The sequence below is a fragment of the Pteropus medius genome, unplaced genomic scaffold, assembly GCF_902729225.1.
Source record: "Pteropus medius unplaced genomic scaffold, Ma_sr-lr_union100, whole genome shotgun sequence".
Lineage (NCBI taxonomy): Eukaryota > Metazoa > Chordata > Mammalia > Chiroptera > Pteropodidae > Pteropus > Pteropus medius.
This window is the reverse complement of record NW_024355203.1, coordinates 208,725-217,372: the sequence shown is the minus strand read 5'-3', so window position 1 is coordinate 217,372 and position 8,648 is coordinate 208,725.

Sequence of the window (8,648 nt, the reverse complement as noted above, 5' to 3'; positions counted from 1 at the left end):
GGATGCAACATTATGCTGGACCATTCCCCATCTCTATTCCTACTTACTGTCTCTACTTTTGCCACCATTCCACCTTCTTTCTACTCTTACCTTCATGACAAGGCCCATACTGATTCACTGCTTCTGCTAACTCAAATATGGCATGTGTGTGTGTGTGTGTGTTTAATTTCTGCCTTTGCTAAAAACAGCTATGTCACTCCCGTTCAAACTTACCACACACTGCTGAGTACAAGTGCTCCATTAGCCCAACTCAAGGACATTAGTCAACCTATAGATATTTACCTCTAAGACAGGACCCCACCTTTGTGCAATAAATTTTGGTCAGAGAAACTGTTGCTTCTTCTCCAGCAATACCCTGAGTCTAGACTTCAGCAAAGCCATCACTTACTGACCTCACCTCCCCAGGGCGTATTTCTAGGTGAACAAGGAGAATGCAGATTTAACTTTCTGGTTCTAGCCATCCAGTCACCTAAAACTGACAAAATCAAGTTTATTTTCATAGATAAGGAGCTTTTAAATGTATTAATAATTCATAATATATTTCCACTTGCTTCTCAATGTCTGAGATCCTTTTATAGGACACAGCTTTTCACTTTACAATTGAAAGAATTGAAGTACCAATTTTTGGCTAAGATAATGCAGGGAGGTCAGTTAGCCAATTGTTCAACTACTTTAAATACTTGAGAGGAATTGGACACTAGGGATTGGATGGACAGGAAAATGGACAAGGGGTAGCCTGTGATGTGCAGGAAAAATGATGACAAGGAAGACCAGATCAGTGAATACAATTTCCAGTATTTAAGAAATTTTTTCATTATTTTTTATCTCTAACTTTATGTAAAAGAGAGAAATGATTTGCAGAGTGTTTTTATTTTTTCTCATACACATTCTTACTCATGCTTGCTTTAACACTACTATTAAGACCCTGCATGATTCTGGACAGTAGTATCAATGTTTTATGTCAGGGATACCCAACCTCCGGACTGCAGATCGGTACCGGTCTGTGGCCTGTTAGGAACCAGGCCACACAGCAGGAGGTGAGTAGCAGGTGAGCCAGTGAAGCTTCATTTGTATTTGCAGCCACTCCCCAGCTCCCCATCACTGCATCAGCTCCACTTCAGATCATCAGGCATTAGATTCTCATAGGAGCAGTGGTCCCTGGAACCAAAAAGGTTGGGGACTGCTGTTTCATGTAATTTATTTTTCCCAACTCAACCACATACACTGCAGAACAGTTTCATTATCTTGGGATTTGCAGGGCAAGAACAAATTTTTACAATCTAGCCATAGAGATGTCCACTCTTAGGGTCTGTGCCACTGTTTAGTCAATAGGGATCTCAACTAACTCTTCTTCCTATAGGTCGTAATGAACCTCTACAGTGATGACTTCTTGCAATAGGATCGAGGAATAAGGAAGTAAACAGTGCTTTATACCCCAGAGTATGGTGCCAGGGATTGGGAAGGACAGGTTTTTCTTACCTGGGAAAGTTTTTTTGAGTCTCAGTGATCTAGTGCAAGATATAGGATATGTTTACACATTTTTATTTCCTTACCGCTAAATGTGCTTGGGTGGCCTCTAGAGATGATTAAGGAATATACCACAGTATGTTGTTCTAGTTAGGTCCATTTATTGAATAAAGCAAAAAACCTACCAGTTTTAGTAGGGCCCTGAGCAAACAAAGACTTTCTATCTGGTCCAAGGTACAAGACAAGTGGCTTTGTCAACTGGCCCTTATAAAACAGCACATGCTGTGGTACTTGAATTGTAGGAATTAGATGGGGATGTGCTATCAAGCCTGTTGTAAACCATGAAAGAAGAATCATGGAGGAAGATGCATGACTTTTAGAGCAAAGTTTTGCCTTTTTTTCCCAAGTAACTATTTTCTTCTTAAGAATAACCTCTGAATCAGCTCAGACAGGCTGAGTTCTCTGCCTCAAGAACCACAGAAATACCTGACCCCAACCACTATCATAAACTGGATACAATCTGTTATACCTAGCCATAAAATCTGGTATCCTCAGAAGCTTTTAAATATCAAGTGAAAAGAAATATGTACAGCACTGAGCCTGAGCAAGTTCTAAAGACAAGTAATTTGCATAAGCAGATAACTCATACTTCCAGAGTGCCTTATTCCTGCCAAATTTCTTCTCCTTCTTCACGCCACATCTGTGACCTGATGGCAATTCCCTATGGCATACTAAGTAGGAAAAAAAAAAGCTCAAATTGGAATTACAGAGATCTCTGCCTCATAGCAAAAACACAACTATTCTAGCATTACAGCCCCAGGAGGAGCCTTTAAGATAAATGAGAAATGGAATTCTTCCACTAAGAGAGATTCAAGTAACATTCAAACAGTATTGATCCCTGGTTCCTAGAAATGTTCTCTCCCCTTAATTTCTCTGATATTGTTCTCTCTATGTCTTCCTCTCAAATTTCTGACCAATCCTCTTCTGTATAAAATTAATATTTGCATTCATCAAATTTAGTTATATACTCATTTTTTTCTTTCTAGCCTACATTCAAATTAGGCAATTTTACATGGCTTCAGTTGTCATAGATATGGCAGTGACTCCTTTATTTACATCTCTAGCTTAACACTCTGAGCTCCAGATTTATATACTTCGTTTTACATATTATGGCAAACTACACATAACAGAAAACTTAAAGTTTTAACTAAAGTATATAGTTCAGTAACATAAGTGTGTTCACACTGTCGTGCAGCTATCACTAGCATCCATCTCCAGACCTTTTTTATCGTCCCAAATTGAAACTCCATACTCATTAAGCAATAACTCCTATTACCCTCTCTCCAGCCCCCAGCAACCATCATTCTGCTTTCTGTTTCTATGCATTTGCCTATGCTAGGTACTTCATATAAGTGGAGTTATATAATATTTGTCCTTTTGTGCCTGTCTTACTTCACTTAGCATAATATTTTCAAAGTTCATCCATGTTGTAGCATGTATCAGAATTTCATTCATTTTTAAGGTTGAATTCTATTGCACATATATACCACATTTTGTTTATCTATTCATCCATCGATGGACAGTTGTGTTGTTTCCACCTTTTAGCTATTATAAAAAATGCTACTGTGAACATTGGTGTGTAAATATCTGTTCAAGGTCTCTGCTTTCGATTCTTTTGTGTATATGCACAGAAGTAGAATTACTGGATCATAAGGTAATTCTATGTTTAATTTTCTGAGAAATCTCCACACCATACACTTTTTATATACTTCCCTTTACATTTGAATGTGACATAGACTCTTCAGAAGCAAATATTTTGTCTTTTCCTCAAAATATGGCCTTTCACTAATGTTCTGTTGAAGAATGGCAGAAAACTAGAAAATAAGAAGCTTCCCTTGCTTGAACCCTCCTCCTCAACTTTCATAGTGTCTTGTCAGTTTTAACTCTTAAATATTTATTTTTTCTTCTTTATTTTATTTTATTTTTTATTATAGTGACATTAGTTAATGAAAGCCAGTAAGTTTCAAGTGTACAATTCAATAGTAAGGCATATATATGTGTGTGTGTGTGTGTGTGTGTGTGTGTGTGTGTGTGTGTGTGTGTTGAATATATATATACACACATACACACACATATGTATATGTATATTGCATTGTGAACTCTTAAATATTTCTTAAATCTGCTTATTTATTTCTATCTTTATCACCATTGCTCTAGAAAAAATTCTCATTATCATTTTGATTATTGCAATTGCCTTCTAACTGGTTTACCCACATCCATTCTTACTTTATCTCCTTACACACACTGCTCTGCTCTGCAATATGGCCAGAAGGTTCATATATAATCATGTCACCTACCTGATAAAAAAATATTCAGTGGTGTAACATCGTTAAGATAAAGAGCACAATTCTTAATATGGCTGGCAAAGCTCTGTATGATCTGGCCTCCACTTTCTAAGCTTCATCTCTCACAAAGCCTGCCTCTTTTCCTGATCTCCCATCATACTGAACATCCTTGGGTTTTTAATGAGTCTTCTACCTGAAATAGACATGGCGAATAATACTCACTCGAACTAGGAACCTATCCTCTATTCCTCATCATCACCACATGGAAGTTATCCTTCACCTCTAAGATCAGGTTAAACTCTCTCTCATAGGCTCTCATTAATGCATTTCTATTTTTTCTAACATCATGGAAACATTTCCAATTTTTGTTTGTTTGTTTGTTTGTTTTATTAAAATCTGCCTTACCAGTTAGAAAATAAGTTTTAGGAGGTCAGCACCATGTCTACTTTTTTTGAACCCCTGTATATCTAACAGCACAGTTCCTAGCACAGAGTAGACCCTCATTGCTTGCGGAATGAAAGAATGAATTGATTTATGTCTCTATAGTCATACCAGAATTCAAGCTCCTTTCTCAGATAAAGGTTTGGCATTGCCTTATTCAAGTTGGCATCTCCAACATCTACCATATATAGGGATCAATCATGTTTGCTGAACTGAACACCATAATTCCAAGTTCAACAGAGCTTTGAAATTTAGCCAGAAGCATGCCCTTGTCCACAGTTAGTTATGTTTGTCTGGGGAGAGTTGAGAAAGAGGGAGTATAGACAAATGTCCCAGGATGAATGCAAACTACTTCTGTCTTAATTTGTTGAAATAGAGCAAAACGCATTCACAAAATCAATAGATAAATACTGAATGCCAATAACTACACTGATTTCTTCTAGTTAAGAAAAAACGTCTGCAACAGCAGCTAGTCATTGCCTCATTAAGGTCATAGTAATCTACTGTCCTTCTCCAAGTCCCATAAACATTCTACACTGACCAAACTGAAGAACCAATAGTAATGGACTGACAATGACCACTCCTGCTTCTTTTGATTCATTCATGGTGGTTCTAATCTGTGCTACCCTCAGGGGGTGTTTAATTCATTATTTTGGCAGGAAACAGGCGGTTCAAAGGATTCTACTTGAAACTTCCTAAGATAGCAAAGTGCCCATGTTAAGATTCTGCTATTTTATAAATAGGTATTCACTTATGCATACATACATCCATATACAAATGCTGATATATACTTCTATCTATATCAGACCACATAGACTTAAATTGAAAATTGCTTTGAAATACAAGCACTGAAAATTCCTACTCTAGACTACAGTGACATTTGCATCTTCAAAAATTAGTGTTAATCACTACCTTTTACAATTGTACCCAAGGTATTTGGATTTCACTTTCAGCATCTAGTGACTCGGGTTAATCAGTAAAAATCACTCTAGGGAAGCCTAGAAAGAGATACAAATTACTTACTTTTGGTGTTACGAAAGAGACTTAAGTGGTATAGCACACTGCTCTAGGCTTGGGAACTGACTCAGGATTGGAAATGGGGTGATAAACTGTGGCTCTCATGTTGCTTTAAGGCAGGACTAAAGTTTTGTTTTATTTTTCTCTGCATTTGGTTATGCAGATTAAATCAAACTTAAGGTATCTTATGATTAATTAGGCATATCCAGAGATCTTTGCAAGTCAGGGCATCCTTTGGCAGCTGATTACCTTTCTTTCTCTGCTGCCTATTAGCTATGGTCCTCTTACCACTGGAAGTTAAAAAGGGCAGGCCCCTTGATTTGTCAGCTCTGAAGAAGCATAAAGTCCTATGGTTACTCCAAGTCAAAAACAAAGCCTCAATTCTGTAATTTGAAGCATCCAATCCAAAATAGGGTTCAATCCTTCCATCTCAACTGTAGATCTTCCTTCCCCTTTCTATAGCCTAACATTTCTACTCCTCTCTCGGATTCCTTAAACTTTGCCACTGTCAAAGCATCGGAAGAGATGAACAGTAAAGGAAATAGGAAAGTTCTTTCCTGACCGGCATTACTGTATGATGGCTGGATTCTCTCAGAATTTAAACATGAGAAAGTCAGTGTCTGCACTTTCATAGGCTCTTCATAGGTGATACTGATGGGCTCTCTATCTCTCCTTTAGCAGGGATGATGCATTCTATTTCTCCAGCCTCTACACCTTACCTTAGTATTCCACTCTCTCTAATTTTGTCTAAGCAGAGGAAGCCCATATAACTAATATGGTTGACTAACGTGATTTATATTCTTCCTGGAAATTGGCAGAGAGGGCAAAATAAATAAATACCGTTTATTGAAAATAATAAATGCTTAGAAATGTGATATTACATAAACACACACAGATATACACACAAATACATATATTTTTCTTTAGTCTCTTACATAATGATACATTTGTATTCCAGTTTTACAGAATTAAATTGTTAAACCAGGGCACAGATAACTTGCCAAATGTCACTCAGCATAATAAGTGGGAAAGCATGTCTGACTAAAAGTCTATGCTTTAACTACTATGCTATCTTAATTCACTAAACAAATAACTTACTTGATTCTAACAATCATTCATATCTGGAAAAGTGTGGAAATTTGAGTTAAGATGGGTGAATCAGGGTGTGGGCTCCAGGTACACGTTGCCTGGTTTGATATTTAAAGTCTTCTACTTTATAATTGTGCAATTTGGGGCAGACTTTTAGACATCGTGCCTCACTTATCTTATCTCGAAAACGAGGAATACATATAGAGTAATATATCTCTTGAAGAGTTGTTATGAAAACTAAGTGAGGTAATTACAAGCAAAGCATTTTTTAAATGTTTGGCATATGGTAATGATGTAATACATATAAACTGACTCAAAAAAATATTTGCTATATAAAAAGGACTCAGTAAAAGTTGTTGCTGTTGTTGTTGTTGTCGTTGTTATCATTATTATGATTGCTATTACTCCTACCCCCAAGTCCTATTAAAGCTCAGATTGATCTTTGGATTCTTTAGAACTTTCAAGAAAATAAATTATAGTCACATAAATATAGCTTATAGATATGAGAATACTTCTTAGCTGCCTGGCTTTAGGAGTGCCATGTGTATGTATGTGAGTGTCTATTGGGAGGAAGGGTGAAGTTACCAAAACTTCTCAGGGGCTTGTGGGGACTTATATAGGCCTCAGTTGTATATTTAAGTCAAGATGTCCTGAGGATAAATTTCATCTCTCTTCAATCTAAAATAGTATAGAAGCAGTTGCTAGCTTCGTAACTAATTCAAATAATATGCAGAGACCTTTTTCTTATCACTCCAACTGGAAATCCAAATTTGACACGTGAAAAGGCAATGTGAAAGATTTTGAGGAAATATCCATGAATTAAACTTTATCTGAAATTGAGGGATTATATTTATCAAATATAAAGAGTTTACCCTGTAGTTGTCTTGGCCTCAAGTCTTCGGACTGCATTAGTCAGAAATAACTTTTTTTGCCAACTGAGTTTATTCCTACTATAGGTGAAGGCCTTTTTCTCAAAGTGATTAACTGGCAATAGTACTCAATCCATTTATCCCTCTTAGGCTCCCCTATTGTAATGCATTGCAATACTCTTCCCCTCTCTGTGAAACTACAAATAGGCAGTAGCTGTGAAAACTTGAATTTGGAGTTTCTAAAAAATGAAAGTCTGAGACCTAATGAAATTGCTCCAACATAATGTTGGGAGTGTTTGGGAAAATGTAGTGTTCTTCATCTTCTTGAGTGGTTTGCTTGGCACTTGTTATATTTTAACTGATCAGAAGCCAGGGAAAATAATGTGTTACTGAATAATTAATTAGGATAGGCTAGAAGCCCTCACCAATGAAACGTTCCAAATTGATTGCCCAAATAACCCAGGCCCATGGCTACCTTTAGATAAGCTGAACTGTGCAAGCTAGAGCTCTCACAGAACATTTTCACACTAATGACATTAACAGATTATTTCACAGTAATTCAACCAAAAGCAGACACTCTATTTGATATGGAATCTTTATACAAGTTGAAATTATTCTGTTATAATACGTCAGCATGCTTTTATCTAGGTCATGTCAGTTACTAACATTTTATACCTAATTTTGTTTTCCCTTAAGGAGTTACACTGAAGATTTTAGCCCTATATTAAAATAGACTGTTTATGAGTTTAAAACTTGCTTTAGTATAGCAGGTAAAATTCAGTACTTCATCTGGGTTCATTATTCTAAAAATTGACATTATTTGAGGTTCCAGGAACTCAATTCATGACTTATTTTGAAAATGATGCTCATTAAATATATTAATACTCCAAAGTAATTGTATGTTTTAGTTAGAATTATTTCAGTTGAAAGTGACAGAAAACAGACAAAATTGGTCTTAGCAAATGGGAATGTGCACTCTTGAGAAAATGAAAAGTTCGGGTATGGCTTTTCAGGAACTCAAGAATATCTCTGGACCTTGGATTCCCTCTTTCCATCACTTGGTTCTACTTCATCTGGGTGGATATCATTGAAAGTAGGTTCTCACGCCGCCAAAATGAAAAACTATTATGAAGAGATGGAATAGATGCTGGATTCATAAAAATGTTCATTATGTTTAGAAACGGATTTTTTTGTGTGTATTCAGGAGTGATTCCCCTTTAAGGCTACAAATTTGTAGTATGGGAAAGAAGAGACGCCTAAACTTTGAAGCAAGTTTCAGTTGTGTATTTGTTACTTGAAATCAAAGTCCTGACTAAACTAAGCAATTTAGAAATACTCTATAACATCAGTGAAGATTTTAAGAAGCATTAGATAAACAAAATAAAACGAAACTCAGGAAGTATGGTAGCAACAAAGCAAA